A 16,602-nucleotide genomic window follows, 5' to 3' on the forward strand; every position below is an offset into this window, starting at 1 on the left:
CCAACACCCCTCACCCAATATTGAATTATTAAATATGATGAAGCCAATCAGCTTATTCGGAATGGCGACGGTTCTCGCTACCTAAATTAATATCTGGGTGCAACTGGGTCTCCTCCTCCATATAATTGTCAAAACTTTTATTTGATCCTAAATTATGACTGAAATCTTGATGAAGATTTGACCTACGAAAATTTCGAAAAATTATCCCTTTTTTCAAAATTTTATTCGTATATAAATTTCGAACAATTATCATCAAGTTTTTCAACGCTCTAGACCTATTAAAACACAAAATAAAGTTGATATTCATTCTTTCTAGCTTCTATGGTGAAAAAAGGAATTTTGAGGACCACTGATTTGAAATTTTAAAAGTTCCTATTTTGTCGGTGAGCTTTTTTTATAGCCGCCACAATCGGCTCATACAGAAGACTGTTAGTTGTTTTAGTGAGAGGATAGTGCAATATAAAAAGACGCTACAGTTCTAAAAACATCTTTTGTTCTTAAATATGCCAGGTATAAAGTACCCATACACTGGACTCCTGTTGTTGGAAGTTCCGTAGTCAGGCAGTGACGTCGGTATCCATTTAACGTTGTTATAATATCAATGTCAGTTAATAAACTTTGATTATATCTTTTTTTCTCAATGTGAGTGTTGAACAGAAGCCAGTGAAAGCCGTTTTTATCAATGTTAATTTGACAGTACTCATTCAATGCTGTTTCGATAGATATTGAACCGTGTCATGAGAAAACCAACATAGTGGGTTTGCGACCAGCATGGATCCAGACCAGCCTGCGCATCCGTGCAGTCTGGTCAGGATCCATGCTGTTCGCTTTCAAAGCCTATTGCAATTAGGGAAACCATTAGCGAACAGCATGGATCCTGACCAAACTGCGCGGATGCGCAGGCTGGTCTGGATCCATGCTGATCGCAAGCCCACTATGTTGGTTTTCTCAAGGCACGGCTCATTATTTCCACGGTAGTCAGTAAACGCTGTTGTAACTTAATGTTTGTTTGACATCGTAAGTTTGTGTACTATTAATTTAGGAAAAACGAGGCAGTTGAACAGGTAGATGTTTTTTAACAGAACATAATTTTAGTTTTGCTTTAAGGGATCCAGCCCGCCCGCTTAACTCAGTAGGTAAGAGCGTTGGTCTACGGATCGCGGGGTCGTGAGTTCGATCCTCGGGCGGGGCGTATGTTCTCCGTGACTATTTGATAAACGACATTGTGTCTGAAATCATTAGTCGTCCACCTCTGGTTCATGTGGGGAAGTTGGCAGTTACTTGCGGAGAACAGGTTTGTACTGGTACAGAATCCAGGAACACTGAAGAACAGGTTTGTATTGGTACAGAATCCAGGAACACTGGTTAGGTTAACTGCCCGCCGTTACATGACTGAAATACTGTTGAAAAACGGTGTTAAACCCAAAACAAACAAAACAAATTTAAGGGATCCGCCAATATAAAAATATTAAGAAATAAACAGTCAAAATTCATGCACATTTATGAAAGGAAACTGGCATACATCGTATGAATACAGTATATCAGAGAGTTTACTACTAGACACTTATATTTTGTTTGTCAAAAGTATAAAAGAACAGATAGATATTAAACACGTTTATTATTCAGAACTGATACCAGCGAACAAACAATTGAATGAAATGAAAAGTAATTCATTCTCTTTATTAAAAAAGAACACACATGTTTTTATTGAACTTTTCAACTGACACGTTTTACATAAGGACTATAGTACCACGCAGTTTGCAAACTTTAACTTATTTTCAAACTCCCTTGTTATGCACAGTAAAAGATTCACTGAAATGTGCCCTCTCACCAATGCCCAAATTATTGTTATCAATTTTCTCTTCAGTTACATCGGTAATGTCGATATCAACCACTGTCCAGTCCTCTGGGCAGTCCTGAAAACGCTGATGACTCAAATGTGTCAACATTTCTTTGTTTCCTTCCTCAAAATTCTGTGATCTTTCCATGAAAATAAATCTACGTATAGCAAAAAGCAAAAAGCCACTTCCGATGGCTGCAAGCGTTTGGACACCGTCTATTGTATAGTTATCTGACTGGTCCACCAGAAAGAAAACAACGAATACCAAGTTCAGAACTGTTACAGTTGTTATGATAAATTGCGCCAGTTTCTTCATGTATAGCACGTGTATTTCTCCTGGACAAAGGGCATGTGGCAGTTTCACCATTTTCTCGAATAAAACGTTTGAAATACTTGTATAACATTTGTTTCGATTGATATCAATAAACAATAACGCACGTGGAGTTCGCATTTTAATTTGTCCATCCCCATTTTGTCTTAAATCAAGGGCATTAGCATCATCACCTAGGTTGTCAGGGGAGACCATTATGATTTCATGTGTCAATGTTCTGCAGTTCACTGGTTTTCTTTCGTCATTTAAATGATAAATTTCTCTAGCAATATTGCGCATTTGTTCAACTAGTCTTTCATACAGATTTTCACATACAAACTTGAAGTATTTTCGATACCAACTAGTCACGTGATGTGTACCGTCGTAAACGACGAAAATTGTGAGTGAAAGTGTTGTAAAGTACTTCAAAATATCATCAAAGTTTAACAGAAATCCTAGCAACGTGTAAACAATGCATTTTAGATAAAAAGGAACGCATAAAAAGCAAAATACCCATGCATACACGTTTAAAGTAATAGTCCAAGACAAGCCATAAATCTTACACCGGTATGTCAACTGGCTCTCAAGACCTGCTTGTTCTCCTTTGGGCGTTTGTGTCGTATGAACGAACCCATACACGAGTCTAAAAGTCAAATTGAAGAACGAATTTATAATACAAATAAGCAACACTGTATACGAAATTAGTAAAACGGGTAAAAGTAAAATAGCGCACAGTGTTGTCAGAATCTTTTTCCAGCCACAAGGACCTGCGCCAAGGAGACACCTCCAGAGGTATGTTATTCTTACAAGAGGTCCAAACCTCTCTAATAGGGATGATTTCTTTGTCTCCTCTAGACATGTCAGAATGACGGCGTTAGCGTGTTGTACATCATTTTCTGGAACAGAAATAGCCAAAATATACATGACTATAGATACAATTGCTGTAACCCAAATTGCGGTGATGATAACATTATAACAGAAATCAGAGTTTGAAACGATATTTCTCCTATCAGCGACAGATTGTTCGTACTCTAAATGTTCCTTTACATTTTTATTGTAATAGAAAAACACACACGTTAACGGCAACGTTAACAGCAGAAGTATAACTAATTTCCAGAATGCTTTGTAGACAAAATTCAAATATGGATCCGTCTTAAGTATGGTTTTGAGCGGTCGGCATATCGTTTCTAAATCCCACAGAAATGTTGTGAAACTTATCGGACAAGCACCTGTATCGCGGATGATTCGATGTCCTTCAACACGAAGGAAAACGTGTCTAACTTGTCCGTAATATGCTACGCCAGATTTGAAATTTTCAAACTGTTTTTTTAAATAGTCAAACTTGTTGCCAATACGGTGTGAATTTATGTACATAACTTCTTTGTCTTTTGTGATCATGACTGGTTGAAAAGCCCCTTCCTTAACCTCAAACCGATATATAGTTACGACCTGTTTCCGAAAATAGGCGTTCCTGATAAGAAAAGGGAAGAATGTTGATAATACACAGGTCACCACAAGAACAATGGCTTTCAAGGCGGTGACATACTTATCATAATCATAAAGTTCACAGTTCATTCCATTTGATGTATTTCTGCAACAAACATGATATATTTCCCCGTATCCGGTACCGTCATCGAAATAATGTTCGTTACAGACTTCAAAAACGTGATCAGTTTCATCAGTGGTGTCAATCAGCTCGTCAAGAATAAAATGTCTCACGGTGTTTTCAAAGTTTACCAGTGAATTATTTGCAACGCAGTTTTCTGGCGACTGGTTTAAAGTTATAGTCACATACGTGACAGAAAACATCAAGGTGTAGGCTGATTTTTGTATGAAATCTTCATCCAGCAAGAGAAACCTTTTACCAGGTCCCTGTAAGCCTATTATCCATCTAGAAGGACGATACAGGGTTCCTGTATAGACTCCATTTAAAGCTTTAATTTCACCATTCATTACAATTGAAAGAATTATCATTTCTTTTCTCTTTTTAATTCTACTGAAATCCCATTGCATTCCAGGAGCGAGAGATAATGAACAACCTGCATTTGAAGAATTCGTCGTTACCATGGTGATGTAAGACACTGACTCCTTTTCAGCACCAACATTTTGTTGAATCGGAAAATAGTAATACAAACACAAAATTAGTGTTGATACGCACGCTATATTCATTGTGAAACTGCTAACAAAAGTGATAGTCTCTTCCTCGGTATTCGATGCGTGAGTCCGCGAATAGTAAAATATTCAATTCCAACTGATCATTTAATTTCATTCACCCCATTTAACGCTTATTTATATCATTGAAGTAAGTATTGATCTGTGAAAACCGGAAGCACTTTACTTGATTATATCTTTTAAATGGGCAGTAAACAATTAAAGTGTTTCCTGGAAATAAATGCAATACTGTTAAACCTATATATAATAACCACACTTGAGACAGGGTGTGTATTTTTGCTATTTTTATGATCAGAGCGACATGCGAATTAAATTAAAATTATCTAAATGATAGTACTAGAGGAAATGCGAATCTTATGTGTACCAAAATTTCCCATTCAGAAGGTTATTGTTTTTTTTTCCATATATTAAATTACACTGAAAATGTTTATACTGGACATGTAACTTGTGGTTTTTAGTTCCAGGTGGCCTCTTATCAGAGTTTGACTGTTAAATCGTGATATAGTACTTTGATTACTTGATGTGAATATCAACGGGATGTTCTTCCCTTGTTACTTTAAAAGGAAATTTGCAATATGTTACAAATTTCTATGAACAGGATATATATGCAAACTTTCTGTGAAGTGCCTTTCCTATTTCTTTCCTTTAATTATGCCCCCACATTTATGGGGGTGTGGGGCGGGGCATATAGCCTTGCCGCTGTCCGTAAATTCATATGTCCGTCCGTATGTCCGGAAATCTTGTGTGTCATACTCTTCCGACACTATTAGCCTGACTTGCTTCAAACTTTCACAGATGTACAAGCTTGATGTGCAGATGACCAAAAAGAAAGGAACTTTTGCTGTGGCTATTTAACCGCATTTATGGCCCTTTGACAGTTTTGCTATATAGAATATAGAATAAAATATTGTGTGTCCAACACTTCCCACACTATTAGCCTGATTTGCTTCAAACTTTCAAAGATGAACAAACTTGATGTGCAAATGACCATAAACATGTGTACTAATAACTAATGAATTAAGATACTGAAGTAAAATGAAGATTGTCGCATATTAGCATGGCTCGCTTTAAAGACAGTTAAAAATCAGTCAAATAAATCATTTACAAACCCACCACGACCTAGTGACCTACTTTTTCCTCCCACATGAACTTCGTGCAAATCATTCTGTTAATACTGGTATAATACACTATTTTACAAGATAACAGGTGGACAATTTAGGCCCTCCCTCTTTTCAGTACAGTTTTATAAACCTAGAATAATAACTATCTTACACTGTAGAAACAAAGTGTGGTCTAAACTCACCTTAATACATCAAGTACTGTGCATACTAGACCTTTATCACGGACACGGACATGGGAATATAAATGTAAACGTACTTCGTTCAAATTTGGGGGGTTTTCTCAAACATGTTTTAGGAACTTGTGAGAATATGTCTGGTTATACATGTTGAACAATTCTCCTCTTTGGCGATCTTATCAGTACATCTACGGCACATATTCTGATAAGCCACCAGACAGCGCAACTGATAAATCCTATTCCTAAACTTACATTGATTTATATAGGAAAATTATACATTTACCATAGAAAGTGTCATAAATTACACATTTCTATTTATTCTATTATACCATCCCTGATATTTCCTTAAAAAACAATTCAGTACCTTTACGATGGTATGTTTTTCTTCAAAATAAGTCAATATTTGGTTGCTTCTAAATTCGTTTGAAAAAAGTCTCTCAAATTCAATATACTCCCTATATATATTTGGCAGAATTACACGATAACCCTTTTTTTACTGATTATTTTTGATGGAAATATTAAAGTTAAATTTCCATCCCTGATATATTTGGAAAGTTCTCTTCATGCACATTCTAGACATATATTTTATTATAAAATAAGTTATTTTTTTCTTGCTTCTAAATTAGTTTAAAAACAGAGTTTCAACGCTTTCTGTATATTGACAAAAACGTGCTAAGTTTTACGATAAGATAGTGCCGTATCGGAATAGAAATACATGATTGTATAATTATTTAACAGAGTTTAGCATGATTTTTAGGTGCGTTCCGTCTGACAAATGTTCTTTTAAAAGTTTTTTTTTTCTTTTTAAAGTTTTCATGGCATTTTCCTTTGAAAATACTGAGATATATTTTTAAAAATTCGAAAATAAAAGTGAAAGCAGCTCTATAGTTGCATTACAGTAATAACCAAAATAATAATACAATATATTTATTATGACTTATTTTGACAAAATTACTGGGTGTTTAAACTTTATTTAATTAATTTATTTATTTAATTTAAATTTAAAGTGTCATTTTGGTCAGGTAGCATCCTGTTTCTTGTATACATGTATATCATCGTGGCACGGGACAGCGTATTGTATTGACAAAATATTAGCATTATAAATTTTATGGTCATATGCGTTAAATCAGTATACGCAGAAATTAAATTATGTTAATTATATTTTAAAGGGACACGTATGTTGCAATCCGAATCACGGCATGTATGAATGAAAGGTATAACATCGTGACACGTCCCGATGTATGACATAAGTATTTGAATTTAAACGCGTGATTTATGTCAAAGTAGCGGATTGTATCAGTGGATTAGAATTAAAAGAAAATTGACAAGATATTAGCTGTGATTTGTAGGGTTTTTTTTATACGCACCTTGTAAAGTGTTCCAATAATTAAATGGAATAACCAATTGTAAAAAAATCTCGCAAAGAAAGAGTTGAAATGATCCTACAATATTCGAAATCTAAATGGCTATAATTTTTGACAATGTAGTACTAAACTTAAATGCCTTTCAAAGAATTAATATGAGATTACAAAATTTCTAGTGCGTGCCGTTTTACGCCAAAAAGATGTTTATCTCTTAATTAGATGTAATTAACAGTGGACAGATGCACATGTGTTTCATAATGAATGGAGAATCGACAACTAATAATTACCACCTGTGTTCATTTGGGCCAACATTTTAGGTTTTATTATTATTTTTTTCATGTTTTACCCTTTATTAAAAATAATCAGTAACAAAGAAAGAAAATATTTCTCAAATAAAACTATATAATATAATTACGTATTGTCCGTAAGTATTGACCTGGCACTCAGTAATATTCCGTATGTTTTCGTAAATTAATTTTCGGTGTCCGAACCTAAACAACGATATAACTATTGAAATGCCAATTATATACTATCATGTATCATGTGCAGATATCGCTGTGCGGACAAAGCGTTTTGCCACTAACCGCTGGGTTGTGTGTTCGAGTCATCTGTCTGACATTTTTTGTTTTAAATCTTCAGGACCGGGCAAACATTCATAAATTAATATAACTATAAATACAAATACAAGCACAAGGAATTATATTTTATATTTCATCGTAAAAAGCATTAAAAACGGCAAATTCTAATGTGTGTCCATAACATAAAGTTTGTCAGTAATTAAGTTTTAAAGCAATTTGAAAAAGAAAATGAAAAATCCGCCAGTGAAATGACCACGGAAGAACTTAAAACAAGACTGAAATCACTAGGAATCACTACAAAAGTTACTCCGCAAAGCTACTGATGCTGACTGATAAGTGTGTGTTAAGATGATGCAAAGATAAGGACTCTGAAAATAAGGGGAATGGTGTTGGAGATGATTGATATATTATAAACAGATGTGCAGATATTGTATATAATGTACCTAATTCAATATTATCAAATTTCATAAGAACTCTATGTTTTATCATAGCTGCATACGTACATTTAAAACAGAGTATAGCCATTCATCCATACATCATATACATGTATACTTTGATTTGTTTGAATACTAATACATGATATTATTGAAAGATGTGCAATGAAATTATTGAATAGATTTGGTAAACTTGATAGATCAGTCTGAAGAATACATCAATTATTCAAAAAAAATATGATTTCTGATCTGATAATAAATACTATCACAAAACATACCACTATCTTGTACTGAAATGTTTTCCTCTCGTACAGTTTAAATACTTTTGTTCGATTAAAATTTCAGATCAGAACTCTATAAATCTATAAAACGAATAAATTTCTAATGAAACACTTGCGTATTAGGTGCGAAAAAGTATCCATTGTTTCGTGCAAAGCACAGAAAAGAAATTGCTAAAATATTTTGTTTAAAGAAAAATATCAGTCACAACATTCACATTCCGAATAAAGAATGCTATTGATTTATATTAATTGAATGTATATAGGCAATCAAGCATGTAAGAGACGATGTCTTGCTACTTGATAATTTGTTTGAGATTAGAGTTATCAAAGCGCTAAGGGGAGAAAACGCTAACAGCGAAATTGACTTAATCGTAGTATTTGCACACTTCATTCCCCTGATAAGAGAGGAAAATTTCTCAGTATGAAATTAAAGCGCATTTTAAAAAATATATATATGTAGAGATTAAGGTTTAACCCAGTAAAGCTGCATGTTGTGTGAGCTTACAGAAAACAGTCAATGTAAAGTAAGACAAGGAACTGAGGGTCGATGTAGAATTTTTTGTTTGTTTGTTTTGGGTTTAACGCCGTTTTTTCAACAGAATTTCAGTCATGTAACGGCGGGCAGTTAACCTAACCAGTCTTCCTGGATTCTGTACCAGTACAAACCTGTTCTCCGCAAGTAACTGATTTCAGACACAATGTCGTTTATCCAATAGTCACGGAGAACATACGCCCCGCCCGAGGATCGAACTCACGACCCCGCGATCCGCAGACCAACGCTCTTACCTACTGAGCTAAGCGGGCGGGCGATGTAGAATTGTATCTTGTATGTGTGTGTGTGTGTTCGGGAAGGGACTTGATGGAGGGGAGAGGGGTTAAAGGTCTGGATGTTTGGGAGAATAAAAATCTATTTATTTTGTTGTCTTATGTTTTGGTGGTCAAGGTGTAAGTGTCACTGGGTTGGAGGAAAATGAATACTTAGAAACAAAATGAGCTATAACACAGCCTGTAAACACTTGCTCCATCTGCTTTTGGTAGCAAATTAGGTAAGTGGAATAAAGAGCTAATGATACTTCCGAGGTGGCACTTAGTTGTAAAGAAAGGCTGCTTTTTGTAACAATTTGTAAACGTATTTCAATTAAACGGGCAATACAAAATTATAGTCATAAATGACATATATGTAGAGCGATTTGCATAGATTTACTGTCTTAAGTTAGCACTTTTGACTTGACAAGTTTTGATGGTAGCGGAATAGAGCCGGTTCAAAAATGAAAGTTGAAAAAGTTTGGGAAGCATAATTCACTACAAAATAAATTAGGTAGTTTACTAATTGTTTTGACTTGTCTATATACAATTTTGAGATACGAGATGAAGCCAGTGCCGCTTGGAGCCTAGGACCGTAGTTAAGCAGGTATTGAGAAGCTTGACATAAATAATTAACCAACATTATTACAAAGTATGAGGTTTGATAATTATAGGGGCAGTTGATAGAGAAAGTTAGAATGTGGCCAACTTTAACAACATCGACACCAATCTGACTGAAGTACTTGATCTTCTAAACGAAGATCTGAGAACGACCCATTCACATTCGTCTTCTGTATAATTTGGATTTCCAGTATTCAAGGGGCAGGACGTGAAGTGGTTGCACACTTGGTTCAAGCGAGCGAAATGGTTGCAAACTTACAAAATGGCGGATATTTTCTGAAATCATCGCATGTCCACTTGCTTTTTTATCAGGTAAGCGGGTTTCTATGGTATTTTGAACTCTATGGATATGTGCGTGCATCAGTTCTATGTCTACGTCACACTCGGTTTTGCGTTTCAGCGTTGTAGATTTCGAATTCTCGAAGTTATTGAAGTTATAAAATTATCATGTTCATGTTTTGATATTTGAATTGCGTCGTTTCTTGCCGTTTTTTACATTTTAATGATCAAACTAGCCTGTTTTGGGGCCCTCAAACGAGACAAAACAACTAATTGTGAAGAATTCTATAAACGCTTGGCTCTGCATGTTTTCGGGATAGTGCTTTACCCAAATAAATCTTGTTCAAGCACTTTTTTGTTGCAAACATGTACTTCAAGCAATTTCTGTTAGAAACTTTTTCAGAAAAAATAGTGTCCAACTATCAGAGAATGTTTATTGTGCAACTCGTGAACATTTCTTCAGTTTAGGGTCGTACATTTCATAGCATCAAATGACCCTTTGATATTTTAATATAGCTATTGATAAAAAAACCTTATCATGTTTTCATGAAACCTGGTAGGCTTAGGGTTAGTGTTCCTACATAATTTTAACATCTTCCCTGTTTATAGATTCAGCTGTCTAGATTGCAAGCCGAAATAAAACTAAACTTTTGCAGACATTGTCTATAGGTACATTTTGTCTTTTGGATCTTGTCCAGCTATACGCACTATACAGACAACGACTTTAACATGTAGTTGTTTTCTTTCAGATCTTTTCAGGTCTAGATGCTATGAACATCAGACGCTATTATGACCCAAGAGCATGAACATGAATCTTCATTAGTTGAACAAAACTACGCTATCACGTATATCAGAAATAACCGTTAGGTAAGTGTTATTGGTATCAAAGACAATATATAAAATTTTGTAAGCCTATTCTTATTTTCTATTCCTATTCTGAACCAACAATTTTAGCAACCTAAAGTCAGGTACATTTTTTGCGTAATATTATAGTACACACAAGCAATGCTGGTTTCCACTTTTCTCTATTTGGTTACCAACCAGTAATGAAAAGTAAATTAATTGCAGTACCATAATACAGAAGACATATAAGTATTGCTACAGAAATGAATGACAAGGAAAAACATTGAAATGCCGTTTACTTGCAAAATTTATTTTAATTGTTAGAAACAAAACAAAAGCGTCAAGTGCAACGGTGTATATTGTTGTATGTTCAGTTCTTTATATTATATTAATTTTGCATTACATTGCAATATATTACACAAATTACCAGTGTTACTTTTTATTGCAGAGATCACGAGTTTAACCGAAGGAAAGGAAGCATACCAAAGTATGGAACCTTAAGAAAATTGAATAATATACCAAGAGGTGTTCGACCAGTTAAGTCACATTACAGAGTTGACAAGTCCACTAAGACTATATTTTGAGCGAACTCACAAATTAAAATACAGCAAAACAGTTCCGCTGTATACAGTTGATTGAAATTGATAATCTATAACAAGAAAATGTTCGGCTGCGATTAAATCCGTCTTCTCTGAAAATGAACAAACATAATTATGATGTTTTGTATTGATTGCCACCACAAATTTAAATGCCAACTCTACTGTTTTCAATTTTGCCTTAATAAAGTTGCTTGTGTCAAAGATTACATCTTTTTGGATACCGTGCAACTTGGGTTTTGCCTTTTCCGAAATTGTTTGTGGTACTTTTTCTTTCTGTTTAAAACCATTTATTTTTCCAATTAGAAACTTTAAACGACAAAATTAAGCACGTGATAAAATGATGGGAACTACAATCATGTTCCTGCAAATGTTACACTGTAACTTAGAGGAGTTAAACATTTTATCTCAGTTTTACTCTCATTGTACAGCGTCCATGTGTTTTAGTGTTAGTATCGATTTATTTATTGTTTTGATACACAGTACGTATGTCTTATAAGATATTCAAAGACGACGATTTATGTTTCAGAAACAAAATATGAACTATGCCGCATGTCCGTAAAGGGATATTTTACATGTATCTTATCACCAAAAAACAAAGAAAAATATCAAACAGGGAATGCCACGCACCAAAAACGTAGCCTCCTCAAAACGAAACCCCCAGCACGCAGACGCGTGCACTACACACACACACACACACACACACACACACACACACAAAGCCAACACATAAGGACAAAACGAACAACACACACGCACACAAAGCCAACACATAAGACGAAACGAACAAACAAAGGAACACAGTGGGGCACCGCCTTGGAACGGTCAGTGGCAAAAACACCACTGGGAAGCTTAAACCGGTTTATGGTGCACCTAACCTCACTCTTACCCCCACCATGTTCCAAAGACATGGGACAGTGTAAATAAAAGTAATCCCCTCCAGGTGAATCTCTTACACACGTAATGGAAACAAAAAGGCATGGCATGTAAAACACAAAAATGCTCGTGTATAAATATATAAAAACAAACCTTAAGAACCAAAAACGTATGTACTCAATGCCTTTTCAGAAGACAGAGCAACAAGAGAAACACCCTTAAGGGCCCGACGATACAGGCCAGAAGACAAATATCAAAACAGTTCAGTCCTGGTAGGATTTAAAAACTCCTTATCATAGAGTCCTCCCCCTCTTCCGTCAGACGCAATCAAAGAGGGAAGCGTAGTGTCCAACTGTAAACGGGTTGAACACTAAACATACGGTATGTCTCAAAACAGTTGGGTCGTAACCTCTTTTAATTAAACGTTTGATAATCTTTCCACACTCAATAATCGTATTATGATCATGTTATATCGACACAAGATTGCGCAGGTGGATGAACAACTATTATAACTTCTATTGAGTTCAAAACATTTTGCATCATATCTTAAGACTGGGATATACTTTTGTACATTAAATCTAGAAATAAAACATAACGTATGCATTTATGTCATTATGTTATTACATCACTGTTGTATATAAATGTGTTGTTTTTTTCTTCTATCAAAACTACATGTACTAATATTTTACGAAAAAACAGTTCTATGAACAAATCATCTATCCTGGTAGTTTGTTGTCTCATGTGACGACAAATGACGTTGAAGCACAATTCGTGAACGGCATTTCTTTTCGTAAATACCACATTCCAGAGGAGAATTCCCATCACTGTCTCAGTCTTGCGTTTTTGCCTGAAAAATAAATTGAACAAGGAAATACAATACTGTAGATTTCAGACCGATTGAAATTAAAACATAAGTTTGCTATAGGCCTATATTAGTTCGATTATAATATTTCTTTTATGTAAAATATCTTTAACAAATTTTCTGTCAATTATAAATACAGGTCAATGGAGATGAGAACTTAGAATTGGGACTAAGAATTGAGACGAGAACTTTTCAGATTACCCAGTTTGCATTAAGTAATTTCTTGGGCAAGATACACACAAGGCCAGTGCACACCATAGCAAAACATCGACCATATTATTCATGATCTTCCAAAATCACAAAAAGCTAAAAATAAGTCTCTGTTTTGTGCCCAAACGTCGTTATACGTGATTAGAAAAGAATTATGAAATTTTGCGCTATCTGTGGCAACTTTGAGGAAATTTATGATTAGCCTCTTCAACCAGTTACATAATAAACATTCTCTGTTAGTTGGACACTATTTTTTTTTTCAGAAAAGTTTGCAACAGAAATTGCTTGAAGTACAAGTTTGCAACAAAAACTAGCTTGAACAAGATTTACTTGGGTATAGCACTATCCCGAAAACATGCAGAGCCAAACGTTAATAGAATTCTTCACAATTAGTTGTTTTGTTTCGTTTAATGGCCCCAAAAGAGGCTAGTTTGACCATTAGAATGTTAAAAACGGCAATAAACGACACAATTCAAATAACAAAACATGAACATGACAATTTTATAACTTCAATAACTTCGAGAATTCGAAATCTACAACGCTGAAACGCAAAACCGGGTGTGACATAGACATAGAACTGATGCATGCACATATCCATAGAGTTCAAAATACCTTAGAAACCCACTTACCTGATAAAAGAAACAAGCAAACACGCGATGATTTCAGAAAATATCCGCCATTTTGTAAGTTTGCAACCATTTCGCTCGCTTGAACCAAGTGTGCTACTACTTCACGTTCTGCCCCTTGGCATTGCTATTTTTATTTTATCGAATCAGACGACTTGTTCGAATGTCAAAGAGTAAGAAAAATGTACAATCATTCCAGAGTTCGAACCCGGGACCCCTCGCTTACAAAGCAAGTGGCCTACCGACTGAGCTAACCGGCTATCTGATAAATTACGACATAAGAATTATAAATATCAAAAGTCAAGGCTACAGGTAGATTTGCAAGATGTTGTAAGTTAGGCACTGATTGGCTAGCGGAAGGGTCGTCAGAACGAGGCAATGAATAGGTCGTTCTCAGATCCTATGCGTAGCGTAATAGGATATGTACTTTAGTCAGACTGCATCGACACCAACGTTGGTGATAACTATACAACCCTCTTTATTCGCTTAAATTGTTTGAACCACATTACTGTAAATAAGAATGAGATATTACGATAACACTATTGGCAGCTGCAGCTCATTTCAACTTGTTTGCTACTGAAAATAGAGACAAAGGTTTTCGATTGTTTTTTGTTGTTGTTTTTTTTTTTTGGTTGGGGGGGGGGGGGGGGGGGGGGGGGGGGGTTGGAGTGACTTTGGAATGTCATATTTTCACAAAACATGCTTACAAAAACTCTAGCATAAGATTGCATTTCAGGCTGCTTGAATTGGGGTCAATATTATTGTACCTAAACAAAGAAACAGCTACCGGCAAATGAATTTAGTTCTGATTGAGAAACATTGTCACCAAACTTGGTTATTGCTAACGTATATCAGGACTTACCTTACCATAGTACATAGTACGTCTACATTGTCCGTGTCCGTTGTAAAGGTCTAATAGACTTTTATCACGGACACGGACAATGTAGACATACTATGTACTATGGTCAAAATCTAGGGGATTTCTCAAAACACAGAAATCGGAAAACATAACCGGAGAGATGCGTTTATTTTCTAAGACACCAAAGTCAAATGCTTTTGCCTAATTATCAAGACACGGTATATTCTTATAATTCTTGACAGTGTTATACTCTGCTGTGAATAAATCTTGTCTGTGTAAGGAGAACACAGACGAACACATATACCTACATCTTACGAATATTACCAGATTCAGTTTAATAAAACGTCTCTTCCTTTAATTTTACTTGTTGTCTGCCATTTGATAAAATATTCTTTCAGATCTTATTTTGTAAATTTACGGCATTTAATTTGTCAGTGTGACAACAATCAACCCAATCAGTAAAACAAATTTTGAACGGTTGACCTTTTTCATCTTAGCGGCCGAAAATACATTCTTAAGGTGAGTCCTGTATACATTAGCAATACACCAAGTTTGGTGACAATATGTCTCCGACGGCAATCAGAACTTAATTCATTTACCGGTAGCTGTTCTTTTTTGTTTGTTTAGGTACAATAAATTTGACCTCAATTCAAATAGCCCACAGCTATGCCTCTACATAATAACCAAGTTTGGTCAAACTAGGCCAATCAAATTAGTATAGTAATTCGGAGAACAGTGATTATCTTTTAAAAAACAGAAACCTTGACCTAAGCAACCTGAAATGAAACTTAAGCTGGAGTTTTATAAGCATGTAATATCCAAAGTTTAACACCAATCCTTTGTCTCTATTTTCAGTATCAAATAAGTTTAAATTAGCAGCAGCTGCCAATATAGCCAAGCCTTTTATTTTTATATACTTCCTATCAACAAAGTTTTACCGTAATATCTCACTTTTATTTACAGTTATATGGCTCAATCAATTTAAGCGAAAAAGGAGGGTTATATTGTTATCACACCGGCGTCGGTGCCGATGTGGGTAAACGTCGGCCACCTTCTAAACTTCACAATCAAACTGCCCCTAAGATTATCAAATCTCATATTTTGCAATAATGTTGGCTATATATTTTTATATCATACTTCTCGATACCTTCTTAATCAGAAAGCATTACTTAAGGATTGATTTTATAAGGGGGGGGGGGGGGGGGGGTAGATATTTCATATGCTTCAACTCTTAACGCCTAAACAAGTGGCATTGGCATCTCAAAAACTTATATAGGCAAGTCAAAACAATACAATCAGTAAACTACATAATAACGAAGTATCTTTCCTCCTTCCCAAAGTATTTCGGTACTATTTCAACTTTCCTTTAAGTTGGACAGTAATCTTTGCAAATCGCGCTACATACATGTAAGTTATAAACTAAACTCATTTATGATTGGAACCAATTGCCCGTTTAACAGAAATTCTGTTCCATATTGTAACAAAAAGCAGACTTTTTTTACAACTTAGCTCCACCTCGGAAGTAATGATTAGCTCTTTCTTCCACTCACCTCATTTGCCACCGAAAGCAGGTGGAGCCAGTGTTTACAGACCGTGTTACAGCTCATTTTGTTTCTGAGTATTCATTTTTCCTCCAACACACTGATCACCAAAACATGAGATATTTGAATAAATGTTTTTTTTTTTATTCTTCCAAACACCTAGACCCAAAACCCCCACCCTCCCCCAGTCTCCCATCCCCGATAGACTT

Source organism: Mercenaria mercenaria, chromosome 12 (genome assembly GCF_021730395.1).
Source record: "Mercenaria mercenaria strain notata chromosome 12, MADL_Memer_1, whole genome shotgun sequence".
Lineage (NCBI taxonomy): Eukaryota > Metazoa > Mollusca > Bivalvia > Venerida > Veneridae > Mercenaria > Mercenaria mercenaria.